The sequence below is a fragment of the Gossypium arboreum genome, chromosome 1 (genome assembly GCF_025698485.1).
Source record: "Gossypium arboreum isolate Shixiya-1 chromosome 1, ASM2569848v2, whole genome shotgun sequence".
Lineage (NCBI taxonomy): Eukaryota > Viridiplantae > Streptophyta > Magnoliopsida > Malvales > Malvaceae > Gossypium > Gossypium arboreum.
In genome coordinates, this window is record NC_069070.1 from 33,119,332 (window position 1) to 33,138,031 (window position 18,700).

The window sequence follows — 18,700 nt, forward strand, 5'->3', positions numbered from 1 at the left end:
TTTATTTCAATCCTTTGGCATACTCATTTATGTTGTTTTGATTGATTGTATATCTAAAATCTCGAAAATGGGGTTAGAAGGATTAAAGTTTATAGATGAGTCAGTGGTACCGTATAGACTCTTATGTTTTTCTTCACGTTTTAGGGGCAACGTTGAGTCTAGTGGTTCAGTGATTAAGTGTTAGTTTTTCCTTAGGTCTTAATTTTTCCATTTAATTTTTTGTTTTAAAAAGTTAATAACAAAACCCCAAATTAACTCTCACATATTTTTGCCTCACGCTCTCCCTCTTATGTCAGTTTCTCCCCTTCTCTTTCAAGGTTTCAGATTTTGATTTCTCTCTCTCTCTCTCTCTCTCTCTTTCTCCTTTGATTTTCTTTTCTTCCTTTTTGGGTCCACATTATTATTAATTTTCGCTCAGTAAGGTTTGGTTGTTCTCTGGATTTCCATTAAAGTTAAGTGTCGAATCAGGTAAGTGTTGTTTTGTTGGATTTTACATTGGTTCTTGATTTCTTTATTCATGGTTTAAATTGGAATTCTTATAGGTTAAGTATAATTGAAATTTTGAGTTTCAGGATAGTAAGGTTAAGGTGAATCAATTGTTCGTGGGTGCTTGGAATCACTTTCTAAAGTGTGTTTCTGAAACTACTGCAATTAGGGGTCGATTTGATGTTGGTTTTATTTTCTCTTTTTCTATTGTGAAATATATGTGTTGTTTCTTGTACTACCTGATCTAGTGTAGAAACTTGAAAATAGCCTGAAAACATGTATAGCTGCAGTAGTTAGAATTTTGTCAGCACATAAAAATGTATTTTAAATTTTTAACGACAAAGGTATGCATAATTTACTTGTGCCGTCTAGAATTAATAATTATAAAAAAAGATCGATAATTATGGGATATATTGAAAATATTCAAAAAAATATGGATAAGAAATCAATTATTTAATTTTCTTAAATTTGTAAATGTTGTGTTGCTTTAGGAGTTCTTTGTGCCTTTTGAATTTTCACCATTTTAATTTAGTTAACTATTTTTGGTGGAAAAGAAGCAGTTCATTTCATTTCATTTCTTTTTTTTGAAAGGAAATATATGCTTATGTAATTATGCTACTTTGAATCAAATTCTAATATCCAAAATAGTTGCAAAATCATTATTGTTTACTTCATGAACCTCTAAGCTATCTTTACATGATGTTCGTTCAAGTTTATTGTAATGCGATATGCTAAACCTGGTATGCAAAAATGTTTGCATGCGATGTATGGAAATTGTTTACTATTATTCTGTAATTTGAAAACTGTGTATGAGTAAGTCCTATTCTGTTTCTATTAAACTAAACTGATTTGCAAATATGGTTATTTAATATGGAAACTAAATATGAGTATGTCGATTATGTAATCCGTGTGCATTTTTATATAGTTTGCATCTACATTTGGGATTGAGATTTGTTTTCAAAGAGAAGTGATACGGAATGAGGCAGATGAATGCAGAAGCAGATTGTAAAGTTTGTTCAAGTCGCGGATTTGACTTAGGGCGCTAGATGTTGGAAAAGAAACTTGAATTTTGACACAACCTAAAACGCAATCAAATCAAAGTCAGATAAAACAATTAAAATAAACAATTAAGATAATTAAAATAGAATAATAAATCTACGATTAGAACAATAAGGAAGAAAATAAAGAAGATAGATGGAAAGATAGAACGTGGTATGTAGAGGTCCTAAGAAGCCTTGGAAACATGAAGAATCCACAATCCCCTTCAAGCAACTCTAATTTCTCCTCCAAGAAAGAACTTGGCAAGAAAAAGTTGGAAGATAATCCTCACAATCTGAATAGATTGTTAAAACTCTTCTAAAAAAACTCAAGAAAAATTCTTGAAAAGAAAACTCAAAAGAGAATTTATTAACTCAAAAAAGAAGTTGAATAATAGTGAATTGTATGATTTGTGTACAATGCAAAGGTCTACATATAGGCTAGCTAAATAAATCTAAATAAAACTCTTAACTATATTAGAACTCTAATTAATCTAAATAAGAAGTAGTTTTTAACTATACTTTCTTGTTGACATAAAACTCCTAAATAACTTAAACTATTTAATAATTAATAAAAATTGGAATAATAAAATAATAAAATAATAAGAGCTGATAAATATAATATTGGACTCATATTTAATAAAAGTTAAGCTTAAAACCTGAAACCCAATATGATTTAAACTCGAATTAAAAGCCAAAACTTGTAATTTCCATCATAATCCAGTCCAAAAATTCTACTCGCCCAATCTTCACTAAAGCGATAATAACTTGAGCTCCCAAACTCAAAGTCAAGTGATTCAAAGTGCTTTTCAGAGCTAAGAGATAGATCTTCGAACGCCATGAAGACATCTCAACCCAAAAATGCCAGGATCCCATCCAAAAAGTTATTGCAAGTCTGCTGGTTTTCCAAGCTTGAAAATTGGCAGCTTCAGTGAATGGAATTTAATAAATTTTACTCCATCTGTGCATGTATCATTCCCCCTTTCCTCGAAAAAATTTGTCCTCAAATCTTGTCTTTGATCGAATCTTGGCTTGATTTACTTGACCTTTGACATTGTTGTTGGGCCTTGAGGAAGTGTGAGCCCATTACAACCATGGGTTTGAAATTAGGCCTTGAAATTCGCATCATTCCCCCTTTCCTCAAGAAGATTCGTCCCCGAATCTTTAGCTGCATAAAAAGAAAATGGATTAGAATTAATAACAATAAAATGAAAAAAAGTACTTACCTAAATCTTCTTGTTCACCAAAACTATTTCTAGGATCAAAGATATGATTTTGATCTCTCAAATCAACATGGATCAAGTACCTCTCTTTCAAAAAAAAAACCATCAACACCAAGTAAAGAAATATTAGGCACATGAGTGGTTAAGTAAAAAATAACTTGTTACTTTCTTTGAATATGCATGGTCATCCATAAGAATTTCCAACGATGAGTCAAGAATTTCACATAATTATAAAAACCAAGAAGTTTAATATTATTATGTAAAGTTCATATTTAAAGTCTAAGGTAGAAAGTTTTGTTGTAAGATCAAATGCATGAGGTTCTCTAATAAAACTATCGAATGTAACAAAAGTAAGCTTTAAATACTTAGATAAATCCATAAAATCAATTGAACCGTCAGACCATTATTTATTGAAACTTGACCAATGAGAAAACATGTCATAAGAAAAAAAAAATCAATAGCATACTTATCGAACACAACAAGGTATGCCTTCTTAATTCAATTTCTAATGTTTCCTCACCATTCTTACCTTGTAACACTTATGTAGAATTATCAATGATCAACTTACCTCTTTCCCACAAGTAAAATAATTTATCGATGGTGGAGTGATGTAATTGGAAGTCTGTCAATCGATTCTTGAAATCCTGTAACAAGGAAACACCATTAAACAAATTCGAGTTATGGTTAGTTAAAACATAATTATTTCTCACTTTTGCATGAATATATTTTTTTTCATTTTCTTTTCCCACTTGAGAATTCTCCAATTTTACCTCATATGTATTTTCACTCACAAAAAGTGGACCATTAAGTAGACTTTTATCACTCAAGGTCTCTTTTCTCTCTATCTTTTCAATTTTTACTTTCTCACTTCCCATATCCCCTTTACAAGTATTATGAATATTCAATTTAGTATAATACATCTCAGTAGGAGAACATGACATTTCTATCTCATCTAGCTCTCTAGATTCGAGGAAAAAAATTTCACTATCATCTTTTTTTATCAACAAAAATCTTGTGTTGGCAAAATCACAACTATAGTGCCCACGCCCTTTGCATGTAAAACATTCAATGTCACGAGCTCTTTGTTGTTTTGGTGAAAAATTAGTAAAAGTGGGTTGCTTAGAAGATGTAGAAGAAGGTTGTGTAAGAGCCCCATTTTCCACTCAAAAGGTTTAATCTCATCATGTTTTGGCAGCAACTTATTAGTAGCATAAGGAGGTTTCAAAAAATTAGAATTAGAACTTGTACCTCTATAATATTGTGATGCACCAAATGGACGAGATTGACGTTGTTAATATTCCTGCTCAATCTCAACTGCCTTGTATATCACCTCCTCAAGATCAATGTAGGTTTGAAGATTACGAGCAATAACTATCAAAACGTTCAAACTATCTACAAACCACACCATAGTAGTTTCTTCATCTTCTTGCACATTTGCTCTTTGCATAAACATCTACATCTCTTTAAAGTACTCATCATGTAACATCCCGATTTTGGGTCTAGTCGGAACAGTGGTTTCGGGACCACAAATCTGATGAGGAAAATTTTATTTTCATTATATTTTTATGGTCTACGATTTCACTGAATGATTTCGTGAAAATTTCGTTTGAAAATTTTGACGTTTGGGCACTCAATTTGGTCAAAAGGACTAAATTGTAAAAAGTGTAAAAGTTGAGTTCTACATGTTAAAGGTGTCTAATTGTTATGAGTTTTTAAATTGGAGGTCCTTAAATGGTAATTAGACCATTGGTTAATTTTTGGACAAAAATAGACATGAAATAGGTGTAATAAAATATTTTTAAGTTAGGGGTATTTTGGTAATCTAATAATTAAAAGAATTAAAAAGCCAAAATAGCCAAAATTTGGTCATCTTCTCCATGTACCAGCCGAAACCCCTATGGAAGCCATGGCTAGGGTTTGGTTCAAGCTTCCAAGCTCATTTGTAAGTAACAAATATGACAAAATGATAAATGTCTTGGTTGAATGAATAAGAGATATCTGATGGATACGCCATTCTTAATTGATATGAGATCCTGAATGTGTTGCAAAAAAAGATTTAGCCTGGACGGGTAATCTGTTGATCTCAGAATAAAAAGGATCTAGCCCGGATGGGTGTTTTTAAAGTGATCTAGCCTTCTGAAGAATATGTGTACATTATAGATTTAGCCCGGACGGGTAATTCGATTAGGGTCTGAATTTAGCCTGGACTAGTAATTCAAATCCGAGCTCATTGAAAGTGTTTGTCGTTATAAGGGATTTATCTTGGACTGGTAATCCCGACATTACTCTATGAGTTTATATTTCGGGGGATTTAGCCTGGACTGGTAATCCCGCTGTAAGATGTGAGGTTCGCGGGAGTGCGTACTTGAAAATGATCACGTGTATGATTTGACGGTAAATGGGCTATCCATCAAGATTCTTTAGAAATTCAACGGAATCAAAATGAGAAATGGAAATGGAAATTCTTGAATCATTGAGCTCAACTAAGATTAATGTTATGATGTTTTGTCATGAGACTAATTTGATGATTGAGGGCATGTGATAGGGAATTATCCTATACTTGGAATGCAAGACTAAGTATGCCCATGAGAAATAATAACTTTTATATTGAGCTCTATTGTGAAAAATGAGTAAGGGATCCATGAAATGGTAAGTTCCTGATTAGTTGGAAATGATTTTATGATAGTGACCATTCTATTGTACCAAAACAACTTTGGATAGCATCATTGGTCCTACTTTGAAAATCCACCAAAAATAGTGGAAACTGATTTAGGATTTGAGTAAAATATCAAATCTTGTCTCTGATAAAGGAAACGGTGTAAGTAAATGAATCTCATATGATGAGATATTGGAATTTTTGTGAAACAAGTTCAGAGTGATCTTGGACTCCCCTATCTCAACTTTGAAAAAAATCACTAGAAATTGTAAAAAAATAATAATGAGTTAGGAATCATATGAATGAAATCCTTAATGAGTCTACTTTCAAGAGAAAGGGACGGAACATTATCCAAGTCTCGTACTATGAGATAAATAAATTTTAGTGAAGAAAGGTCGAAGCTGTCAAACAACGAAACATGAGAGACTTCAAATAATAAAATGTACTTTTTGGCTAGACCAAAAATTCTAAAAATTTTATGGTAAGAAGAGAAGTTTCAGGGAAAATTAACAGATCTTAATTTTGAGTTCCGTAGCTCCAGATATAAATAATTTAATGACTGTGACTCGGGAAAACAGCTTAGCTGGAATTTGAATAAATAGAAAGAATATGAAAATAGCATGTTATTGCATTGTTTATTACTTTCATGCGAGCTTACTAAGCGTAAAGCTTACTCCCTTCTTTCTATTTCTTTTAGTTTGTCAGGTCAGCTCGGGGTTGGAGATCATCAAAGGCAGCATCACACTACCGAGCCATTACCCTTGGGGTATTGACATGCGTAAGATAAATGTTTTCAAGTGAGTGGCATGTATAGGAACTTAGTTTTTCTATGATGACTATTGTTGTGATTAGCCAAAGATGTGATTTCTAATGATTTTGGCTTGTAAGCCTATTTATCCATGATATATGTTAATGTTTTGTGATGTGGTTATGTGATTGTGCTTGTTCACTATGTATGAGAATTATATGGCATATGTACACGATGAATGCCTTAGGACCGTTCGAGGCGGTCATGGTCATGGGATGATTGTGTGATATGGTAATAAGTTGTTAATGTCCTGAACATGGATGTTGATGTATAAGTTAGTAACCATAACATAATGGTATAAGTGATTAATAAGATGACAAGGTCAAATGTATGTGTGTGCATGCAAAAATGACAAAAAGGCTTGGAAATTAGTCTAACTTTTGACCACACAGGTAGAGACAGGGCCGTGTGTCTCAGCCGTGTAGAGGACACGGCCTCTGGCCACGAGCGCGTGCCTTGGCCGTGTGCCCTTAAATGGTTGCTAACGTCATAAACAGAGAGTTACACGGGCGTGTCCCAAGCCACACGGGCGTGTGACTCTCCAAAGCATGAAAATTGGTTAAGTTGCCTAAAGATTTTCAAAGTTCTCGGTTTAGTCCCGAACCACCCAATGTATGTTATAGGCTTCGAAGGCCTGTATAAGGGACGATATGCATGTGTTTGAAAAGTTTCAATTTTGGGCAAAATTTGGTGACCCGATTTTGTATGTTTGTGAATGTTTAAGTCCGGTAACGCCTCGAACCCTGTCCCGGAGTTGGATACAGGTGAGGGGTATTACACATCAACAGATTCATTACCTTGAATAAAGCGTCGAAGTTTCGTTTTGACCTCTCTATAGTAATGAGAAGAAACATAATGCTTTCTCATCACTTGCTTTAACTCTTCCCATGTTTCAATTACCCTTTCGTCATTTCTTTGATGATTAATTCCTAGTTGAATCCACCAACTCAACGTATAATCTGAAAATCCACGGGTCGCCAATGTGACTTTTCCCTTTTCCCAACATTTATAGTAACAAAAAATAAGTTCAATTTTTTATTCCCACTCACAATATGCCTCATGATCATTCTTTCCATGAAATTGGGGAATTGAGAACTTTGATTTAACTAAAAAAATATTTCCCACAATCATTTTTAACCAAAATCACATCATTTGCACAAGAGAACGTCGAGCATTATTTGCATGAAGATAACGCTGATCAACCTTATCTCCCCAATTACGATTCAGACGTTCAATTTTGGTAGTTAAACATTCCAAATTTTTGTTGATTGTGTCTAGAATAGTGTCCCATTGTTGATATTAAGCAACTTGAACTTCTTGATCCCTTTGCAACTTTCCAATCATAGTATCGCAAATCATTATGAAAGCCTGAAAAGAACACAACACTCAAGAAAAGAAAAATTAAGCAAATCTAACTGTTATGCACTCAGAAATAAAAATCAAATTCTAAATAAGGTAAGAATTAATCTTGTAAGTCTTTTAAATGTGTTTATATCAATTAACCAGAATATATTAGAATCAAACTAGCAAAGCAAACTTGGTAGCACTAAGGGTCCAAAATCGGCTAGACATCAAAGAACTATGTTGCACGGAGGAAGGAATGTGCAATGTGCAATGTGCTTTAACCTACTAGGACAAGAAACAATAGAGTGTTAGAATGCGTAAAGAAACAATAAAAAAGAAAAAAAAAAGAAAACCTAAGGGTAAGAGTCAATGAAAATTTTTTAAACCCAAAAACCCAAAAAATTGTGAAGCAATTTGACAAACTTCATTCGAGGTGTTCCTGATTTTCAAAAATTACGAAATTTAAACTAGAGCCTCCTGATTTGATCTGGAAATTTTTTGGTCAAAATTCAACCCACATAATATTTATTTTTATTTTTTTGTTTTTTTTTTCTGTGCTTTTTTATCACTTTTTTGTGGTAAATATTTTTTATATTCTAAAATAGTGACAAAAAACAACATGTAAAGTTTCAAATCTTTTGAAAAAAATTTGCCCACTGAAAAATAAATTTTTTGAAAACTTTCTCGGTAAAATTTTTTTTGAGGCTATTTGCTGAAAATCAGTTTATAAGAACAAAAATAATAATGCGGAAACGAATCGTAAATTTTTTTTCAAGTCACGAATTTGACTTAGGGCTTTAGACATTGGGAAAGAAATTTGGATTTTGACACAACCTGAAACGCAATCAAATCCAAGTCAAATAAAACAATTAAAATAAATAACTAAGATAATTAAAATAGAATAATAAATCTACAATTAGAACAATAAGGAAGAAAATAAAAAAGATAGATGGAAAGATAAAACGTGGTATGTAGAAGTCCTAAGAAGCCTTAGAAACACGAAGAATCCACAACCCCTTTTTTTTAAATTTTCAAAATTTTGCATAATTTTCTATTTTGATTCAAATTAGTCTTGGATTGTTCCCAAGCTATTTTTAAGGCCCCATAAGCTCAATTCAAGGCTCATAAGTGTATTTTTACCTTGATTTTTATAAGATATTGAATGTTATCATTTATTTTATATTTTTGTTTTTGTTTGATGATAAATGTCCTCATTTGTACTGTAACGTTCCGTAACCCAAATCTGGCGATAGAGACAAGTTAAGAATGTTACGTTGAAAATGTAAGTTTTTTACATGTAAATTATTGAACTTTTGGTGTTTAGAATGATTTTGCTATTAACAATTTATTTCTTATTTTTAAAAAGTAAGTGCAACTTCATTTTATTTTAATTTTTTATTAAATGAATGATTGGATATATAGGAACAATTAGATGTCTAAGAAAAAATGTGAAATCTTGAAACTGAAGAAAATGAATAAAAATTATGAGAATAAAATCATTAAAATATATGTAATGTTTAAGAAATTACGGAAAGTATTATATTTTAAATTATGTTAATTATAAGTTAATGAATAAAATTATTTGTTTACATTTTGTATATTTATCTAAAAATAACATCAACATATGATGGGAGATGCAAAAAAGTCTTACATTTTTTCTACTCTACCTTCTTTAAATGTTTTTCAATTATTGAGATCTTTTATCTTATATTTTATTGAATGATGGATAAATGGGAGCTATTAGATTCCTAAAATTACAAGTCATAGTGTTAAACTAAGCTTTACTTGACAAATAATTTTGATATAATAAATATTTTGTTTTGAATAAAAATCACTTTTAAACTTAGCAGGCAAAAATTCCATTTCAAATGACATCTAAAAAGAAAATGATTGAACTCATACTTAGAAAAGATTTTAAGGCCAAGTTGTTAAACAAACATTCAAACATTTTTAAAACATGTTAAAATTGCTCACAGCCTTGTCAAGTATCAATAAGTTTAAATGAGTATCAATAGCGTCACAAATTTATCGATACATTTTTTGGTATCGATACAAAAATGACATTTTGTTTTTCAAAATGTTTACCAAGTTTGATCCAGTATCGATACGTATTTTTTTGGTATCGATAAACTTATTTAAGTATTAATAGAAGTAAATATTTATCGATACATTCTTTAATATCGATACTAAATTGACATTTTAACTTCCAAAGGATTCATTAAGTATCGATATAGTATCAATACGATAAAACTCTTTTGGCATCAATAGTTTGGTTCCAACGGGTACTAAATTAGGCATTAGATGCTATTGGTATTGATTAATGCACTGGTATTTTCATCCACAATGGCTCTATTCAATATCCCAACAACCACAATGGTTGGAAATCAATTGAAGGGTATAAATACCATTTTCTAAAGGTCCTACAACAACAAGAGAGATTATTAAAGCTTAAAGATCAATCAAACAACCTTTGTGCTCAATTTTTCCATACTTTTCTTACATACACTTGTGAGCTTCATTGCCTTTTCTATCAACTCAAGTATTTCACTTTGTAATTGTGCTTAATTGGCAAACACTTTGATCTTGTAAAGGTTATTTCTTTGTTTGCTTATTTATTTTTCTTTGAGAGGGTTTGAGTATTAGGATTTGTGTAGAAATCTTAAGGGAGTTGTAAAGTTAAATCTTGTCCTTAAAGGTTGACCAAATTAGTAAATTTGAGCAAATCCTTAGTCGTGGAAATCTAAGGTAGTGGAGTAGGCAATTGGGGTCAAACCACTCTAAATTTCTACGTCAATTATTTTATATTCTTTCATTGTTTCCACCAAATTTTTAAGTAGCCAATTCACCCTATTAGCTATTTCAATTTAGTTTTTTATCATTATCGAGCTAACAATTGGTATTAGAGCTAATCTCTAAAAGATGATTTAACAAACAAAAGAATATCATTGGTAAAACTCTTTCAATCATCAATTCAATCCATAAGAACGACGTCTACTTTCGGGTCAATTTTCTATGGAGAATCTTAATCTATCTCCAAGCCTGCTTATTTTAATAGTGCTAATTATTCTTATTAGAAAACGAGGGTGATGTTATTTATTCCACCAATGACCTTGCAGCTTACGATATCATCGTGGATGGTCCCTCTATTCCACTCAAACAAGAAGGAGAGCTTCTAGCTCCAAAGAGCAAGAAAGAATAGAATGAGGAAGATAGAAGGAGTATCGAACTTAATGCCAAGGCTATGCACACTCTATTTTGTGCACTTGGTCTCAATGAGTATAGTAAAGTTTCATCTTATTCTAACACCAAGGAGATATAGGACAAGTTTGAAGTTACCCGTGAAGGTACTAGCCAAGTGAAGAAGTCTAAGTTGAAATCCTTACACTCAACTATGAAACCTTTAAGGTGAAGCCTGAAGAGGATATTAAGGCGATGTTTGATTGGTTTACAATCATCATAAATGGATTGAACTCTTATGGAAAGATCTATCCAAATGAAGAAGTGGTAAGGAAGAATAACATCCTATTTTTCAGTGGCATCAAAAACAGTGGTTTCAGGACCACAAATTTGAAAAGTGAGATAGTATTATGCTATTTATTTAATACTTATAAAGTTAATATTGAGTTGTATTAAATTTGGTTAAGAAATTTTAATGTTTAATTAGTTAATTTACTAAAAGAACTAAATTGTAAAAGCTGTAACAACTAGTTCTAATAATTAAAGATGTTAAATAATAATAGATTTATAAAGTGATAGGATTAATTGGCAATTAAATCATCACTAATTATAGTGGACGAGTATGTGCTTGAAATTGTTAAATGTTTGATGTTAAATAAAATGGCAAAATTGTAATTGAGTAAATAAATGAATTTTAAACAAAACATGATGAAAAATTCATCATTATCTTCTTTTTTTCACCCTTTCCAAACCGGAACACCATAAATGAAATAGAGAAAATTTCGGCCAACCTTAGGGATGCATGCATAGTAGGTTTTTTACTTCTATTTTTAGTAATTTTTATGTTTTTAAGATCGTTACAACTAGGCCCTGCTAACTCGGGTGTTAATTTACAAAACTATTAAATGTTCGGACATACGACATTATTGAATTTATGAGATTTTTGAAGTTTTATGATAGTTTTGTAAGCTTGATAGATAAATAACATTAGTTTGTAAAGTAAACTTTATTGATTTGGATGATTAAAGATTTTTTTGTTAAAGTTGTAAATGTCATGAAAATTTTGTGAAATAGATAAATATATGTGTTGTTCATTTAACAACCCATTTTCGGTGAGATCAGAACAGTGGTTTTGGGACAACAAATCCGAGCCAAAAATAAAAATTTATTTCATTTTTATTTTATGGTTGGCATCATGATAGGAAGGTCACATGAAAATTTTGATACAAAAATTTTATCGATTGTGTGTTTAATTAGGGAAAGGACTAAATTACGTAAAATGCAAAAGTTGGGTTCTAGTAGCCATAGGTATCAAATAGTTATAGAATTCAAAACTTGAGGTCCTTATATAGTAATTAAACCATTAAAGAAAAGTATGTAGATATTTTAATGACTCACCCATGAAAAAATTAGAAAAGGGTAGGGACTGAATTGGAAATCAATAAAATTAATAGATGATAATTAATTAAAAAGAGAAAAAAAATCTATTTTCATATCATCTTCCCAAATTTTTTTATGGAAACCCTAAGAGAGAGGAAGAAAACTTTTCAAGCTTAGAAAGGTATGAAATCCAGTCTCGTTTTTAGTAATTTCTATATTTTTGGAATCGAGATAGTCTAATCTTTTTATTTAGGGGATTTATTTGAAAAGTTATCAAGGTATGAAATTTGGGTCATGGATGAATATGGTGAAAATTAGAAATTTATGGAATAAAATGAAAAGTTATTCATAAATAAACAACTTTTACAAAGCAATTTTTGATGAAAACTTGATTTAGGGACTAAAATAAAAAAGAGGTAAAATCCATGAAAAATTCTAAAATTTGTGAAATGTATGTGCTGTAAATGTAGTATATAAATTTAGGCTAGGCTTGGAAAGAGGGTTAAATTTCATGAATTTCATTCTTCGAGCTTAGAGACAAAATCAGAATTTTTGAAAAAGATAGGGGCAAAATGATAATTTTTCCTAGGATGTAATAGGATGAAAATGTATATGAAATGTGATAGATTAATAGTTAAATTTATCCATATAGATCCGAAAAGACCAACTTCGAAACTAGATCGAGGAAAGCAAAAGGTTTCGGATTAGTTGAAATTCAAATACGAACCATTATCAAGGTAAGTTCGTGTAACTTAAATATGTGTGTTAATATGGTTGAATTGAATTGTATGATTGTGTTGATATGTATGAGATGATATACATAATGAAATAGTCATAAGTTGTGAAATATGGAAAAATTTTCATGTTCCGGTTGAATGTTGAATTTCGATGGATTAAGGTGATTTCTCGAATAAGAATAATATTGCATATGTTGCAGATAAAATTTAGCCCAAACGGGTAATTTTAATGTAATTCCTCTTGAGCTTAGGTTATAAATTGGATTTAGCCCAAACGGGTACTGCAAATTAAGCTCTCTAGAGCATATGCTACGGATAGGATTTAGCTTGGACTAGTAATCCTGCTGTAAAATGTGTGGTTCAAAAGTGTGCCTTTTTATTATGTACCTTAATGGGTACTTTTGCACATGAGTATATTACCTGAATATTCATCGAAATTTCAACAGTTCGACGGAAAAGACTCTTGAAGTGTGAAAAGATGAAATTAATGGATGCTGGTAATATGATGAGCTTATCTATGTTTACTTGATTCTTATATGAGGTTATGTGATTAACTTGTTTGATTAAGTGTTTGTGTTTAGGTAAACTCACCCAAAATTTATGGGAAGTATGACTATGTATGCTTGTATTAATAAATATGATTGGTAAGTTTATTTTTTGTTATACGAACTTACTAAGCATAAAATGCTTATTCCGTTTAATTTTCTCTGTTTTATAGTGCTCAAAAGCTCGCGAAGGTTGTAAGTCGGTCAGAGCAATCATCACACTATCTACTATCCCATTTTGGTATAAATAGAAATCTCATTTTCGTATAATGGCATGTATAAGCTTATTTGGCCAATGATGGCTTGTAATTGTTGTTTTGTAAACTAGCCATTGGAGTGGCTGGTGATGATCTAGCTTGGTTATCTTAAAAGTTACGTTTTGGTAATTACAAAAATGCTTATTGTGTGTTGGTTTGATGGAATTATGTTAACATATAAGTTTATATCCATTGATGCATGAGATAATACCACATGATTGATGACTAATTTTATGTGAATATGATGTTGGATTGGTGGATATATGCTTGTGAGTTTTAGTGCAAGAAAATGGTAAGTTTTGGGTGACAAATGAGGCTATGAAATGACTTTATTTTGTCCACATGGGTAGACACACGGGCGTGTTTCTTGGCCGTGTGTGACACACGGCTCATCCTATAGGTATGTGGTCCGGCCGTATGTCCCCTACATCTTAAAAATGAGAAATAGAATACTCAGAACTGGGCACATGGGCAGAGACACGGGTGTGTGTCTCAACCGTGTGGTTGACACGGCCTTGGACACCGGCGTGTTACACGGTCGTGTGAAAACTGCACCTAAATTCTGAAAATAAAATTTGCCACATGGCCTAGCACACGGGCGTGTGACTTGGCTGTGTGACTTCAATTTCTTCATGCCTTATAAGTCAAAGAGTTACACCGGTTAGGGATATGGGCGTGTGTAGTCACACGGCCTAACCACACGGGTGTGTCCCTAGACCACGCGGGCGTATAGGTACTATTTTCGAATATGAGTAGTACTTGTACTTGATTTATCTGGGATGATTCTGTAAACTCCAGTAATACTCCGTAACCTTGTTCCAGTGATGGATACGGGTTAGGAGTGTTATAGTTCATAGGATATATTAAAATCGACTAGCTTGATTTAAGCTTAATTATGCTCAATTTGACAGTTTTGAGTTTAGGGACTAAAATGTATAAAAGGTAAAGTTTAGGGGTAAAATTGTAAGTGTGACAAAAAAGACTTAAATGCATAAATTAAATTTTTTTATTTGGTTTGAATTGATTTAATTAAACTAAACTGTACTTTAGATTAAGAATTTCAACGGATGGGGGATGTACGAAGAAAAGGGAAAATTATCGATTAGTCCTTAATAGTCGAATCATCTTACAGGTAAGTTCATACGATTATCTTTAGTTATAATTCATTATTAATTGTTGTTAATGACGATTATATTTTTTACAACTGTTGAAATGAAATTAATTTATGTGAAATATCGTGAATCTCTGAAGTGGTTTTGATGGATCGAGTAAAAGTTTCATACATGAGATTTTTGACTGAATCTATGTTCTAGACCGAGCTTCTACATGTGTTGTGGACTCGGATTTAGCCTGGACTGATAACCTTACATGTATACATAGCCTTGGCTAGGCTATTTTTCTATGTTGTCATTGGTTTAGCCCGGATGGATAACTTGACATAATTATTTTGTATCTGATTAGCTCATAAGAGCATATCTGTTTCTGAACTTATGTATTGAATACTTTTACAAAGATCCATCAGAAGAATAAAGTTTAATTGATATGAAACTGTTTCAATGAAATAAATGAATTATGAATTCTAATTATCTGTATGTTTAAATGTTTATTGACCAAGAAGTTGTTGACTCATGTTGTGATAAGGTTTTCACTTGAAAGGTTGTATGCATTTAGCAATTAAATGTGTATGTTAAGTTAGTAAATTGAGGCATATGAACATATTGAGTATTCTTTATACTTATTTCTATTATTATTTTCTGTAGATCATGAATACATAGAGTGATTCGATCGGATTAGCAAAGCTCACACCTACTATCGTCTGATATTAGTAACATTTGAAGTCTTGAATTGTGGTTATATGTGACATGTATGTAGGCTACTTATTTTGCTAAATTTGGTCATGTATATAGAGTGTTTGTTTTGTTAAGTTTGAAAATGTTTTGGTACTTTGGTTGCAAATGCTTTTATATGTAAAGTTGATACATGTATTGTAGGTTTGGTCTTTTTGGCAAGGTGAGATAAAGGTCATGTTGAATTGGTATATAGGTGGATATATGGTATCAAGTTATTATGATAATGTTGTTGGCTCTTGATGTTTGAATGGATGAAATGAATGAATTTATGAAGTTTGAATGCAAATTGATTTGAAAATTGAATTATGGTGTCAATGAGGGCACATTAGTTAGGCACTTAGGTTTTATGTTTTAATATATTTTAAAAACTTGCTTGAATGTGTTTTGAAGGTATATAAGGGTTGGTTTTAGGTTTTTCTTGGTACCCAAGTGATATGTGAAAAATTTTCTTGTTTTGTAAGCTTTTAAAGGAGCACACGGCCTAGGATACGTGCTGTCACACGACTATGTGGCACATACGGCCTAGCCACATGGTCGTGTGTCGTATTAATTTTAGGTGCAAGATTTTTCGCACGACCACAGTTAGTTACACAGTCTTAACACATGGGCGTGTGGGTTAGCAACACGACCATGTTTAAGGCCACACGGGCTAGTCCCTTTCACATGGTTGTGTGATCCCTATTTCTAGTTTTTTTAAAATTTTCACGTTTTTCTATTTTGATTCAAATTAGTCCTTGGTTGTTTCCAAACTATTTTTAGGGCCCCGTAAACTCGATTTTAGGCCCGTAAATGTATTTATGCTATGAATGAAGTTAGATTTGAATATTTGATATTTAATTTGATAAATGATTAGTTAAATGATAGTAATTGTTGTGTTATATGTGTAATACTCTATAACCCTAATTCAGCGAGAGAGATATGATAGGGGTGTTATAGAAGATGCTTTAAAGCTTGCCTAAATCTTGGGAAGCTAAAGTAACTGCAATTGAAGAAGTAAAGAATTTAGAAACATTAACTTTAGATGAGCTCATTGGTTCTTTGTTTACACTTGAGATGAGGCTCAACAAAGGGGTTGAAGAAGAAAAAGTTTGTGAAGAAAAATGTTAGTTTTGCTCTTAAATCCACCACAATTGAAGATATTGAATCAAGTGAATAGGTGGATGAAGACAAAGAGATGGTAATGTTTTTTAGGAGATTTAAGACGTTTATGAAGTCCAATAAAGGAAGAAGATTCCAAAACAAGGAAGAATTGAAGCTTAAATCTACCAAGGAGAAAGATATCATTATTTGCTATGAGCGCAAGAAACCGGGACATATCAAGTTTGATTGTCCTCAATGGAAGAAAAAGGGATCAAGAAAACAAAAGCTTAAGGCCAATATGGCTACTTGGAGTGATGAAGATTCTTCCGATGAAGAAGATCAAGAAGTATTCAACCTTTACCTTACAGCCATTGATGACTCTAAGGTAATTTCTAACTTGTCTATTTTAATTTCTTATTCATTTTATGTACAAGATGCCTATGATGAGTTAGGTTTGGAATTTGAAGTCATGGTTGCAAAGCATAAGAAAAATATTTCAAAATTGAAAAATAGAAATGACTTACTTTCCAAAACCAATCATGAACTTGAAGAGAAAGTAAACAACATGCAAGAAACTATTGATGATTTTGAGAAAATGAATTTAGACTTGCATAATTTACTTTCAAAAGTTCATAAAGATCATGAAAAGCAACTTAAGCTGCTTAAGAGTGAAAAGGCTCATTCTAACAAAAATTTTCCAACAAGGCTTGAAAGAGGAGAAAATTAAAAACAAAAATTTGTTAAAAATAACCTTAAATACTATAAACATAAAGGTCATTTTAAAACTTATAAAGGAAAATTAGCTAAAAGTGTATGGGCCCCTAAAAGACCCTAAAAGACTCATCACTACTGAAGATAATGATATCATTTCTAAATGGATACATAAAGGGACTAAAATCTTGGAAACATTCTTATGAACCCAAAAGAATTTGGGGACCAAAAATAAAAAAATTAATTCTATGTTTGTAGGAAAAGGAGTATTGCTTCAGGTGGGCAATTCAAACAAAAACTCATGGTATCTTGATAGTGGATGCTCAAGGCACATGACCGATGACTAGAGCAATTTTATCAAATTGAAGTAAAAAAGTGGAGGAGAAGTTACATTTGGTGACAACTCCAAAGGACTTATTGAAGGCATTTGATCTATTGGAAAAAAACTCTTAAATCTTTATTGAAAATGTTTTGTATGTCAACAGTCTTAAGCATAATCTATTGAGTATTAGTCAATTATGTGATAAATATTTCAATTTCAATTTTAGTCAAATGGATGTAAATTAATTGACATTGTGTCTAATAAGATTATGCTTGTAGGATATAAAATAGGAAATATTTACATGGTGCGTTTAGATGACATTTGTAGGATATAAAATAGGAAATATTTACATGGTGCATTTAGATGACATGCATGAATCAAACATATGCCTTATTGCTAAAATTGAAAATAATTCTTTATTGTGGGATAGAAAAATAGGACATGCTAGCATGAGCATATTGCATAAATTAGTCAAAAATGTCGTAGTAAGAGGCTTTTTGAAAATTGATTTTGATTTAGATAAATTTTCTGATGCATGTATTAAAGGCAAACATAAGATAGTTTCTTTTAAACCTATAAATGATCTATCTACTAGTAGAGTTCTTCAATTAATTCACATTGATCTTTTTGGACCAATTAGGACTACTAGCTTGGGTGGAAAACAATATGCTTTTGTGTTTATAGATTATTACTTTAGATTTACTTAGGTTTTTTCTTAAGTACTAAAGATGAAAGTTTAGAAAAAGTCATCACATTTTCAAAAATTAATCAAAATGAAAGAGGTTATTTTATCACTAGTGTTAGAGCTGACCATGGAACTGAATTTTAAAATCTTGGTTTTGAAAATTTTTGCAACTCAAATGGTATCAGCCACAATTTTTTTACACCTAGAACCCCTCAATAAAATAGAGTTTTTGAGAGGAAAAATAGAACTTTAGAAAAAATGGCTAGAATTATGCTTTGTGAAAATAATTTACCAAAATATTTTTGGGTGAAAGCCACAAACATCACTTGCTATATTGTTAATAGAGTAATGATTAGGCCTAATTTAAAGAAACCTTTATATGGACTTTTTAAAAACAAAAAG

General features: G+C 31.5%; 1 long non-coding RNA gene across 1 annotated transcript; it reads left to right on the forward strand.

The window, feature by feature from the left end:
- LOC128296250 (uncharacterized) lies at positions 1-829 on the forward strand. Its single transcript, XR_008286800.1, has 2 exons — positions 1-468; positions 573-829. It is a non-coding gene; the product is annotated as an uncharacterized LOC128296250 (long non-coding RNA).
- The last annotated feature ends 17,871 nt before the right edge of the window (positions 830-18,700 follow it).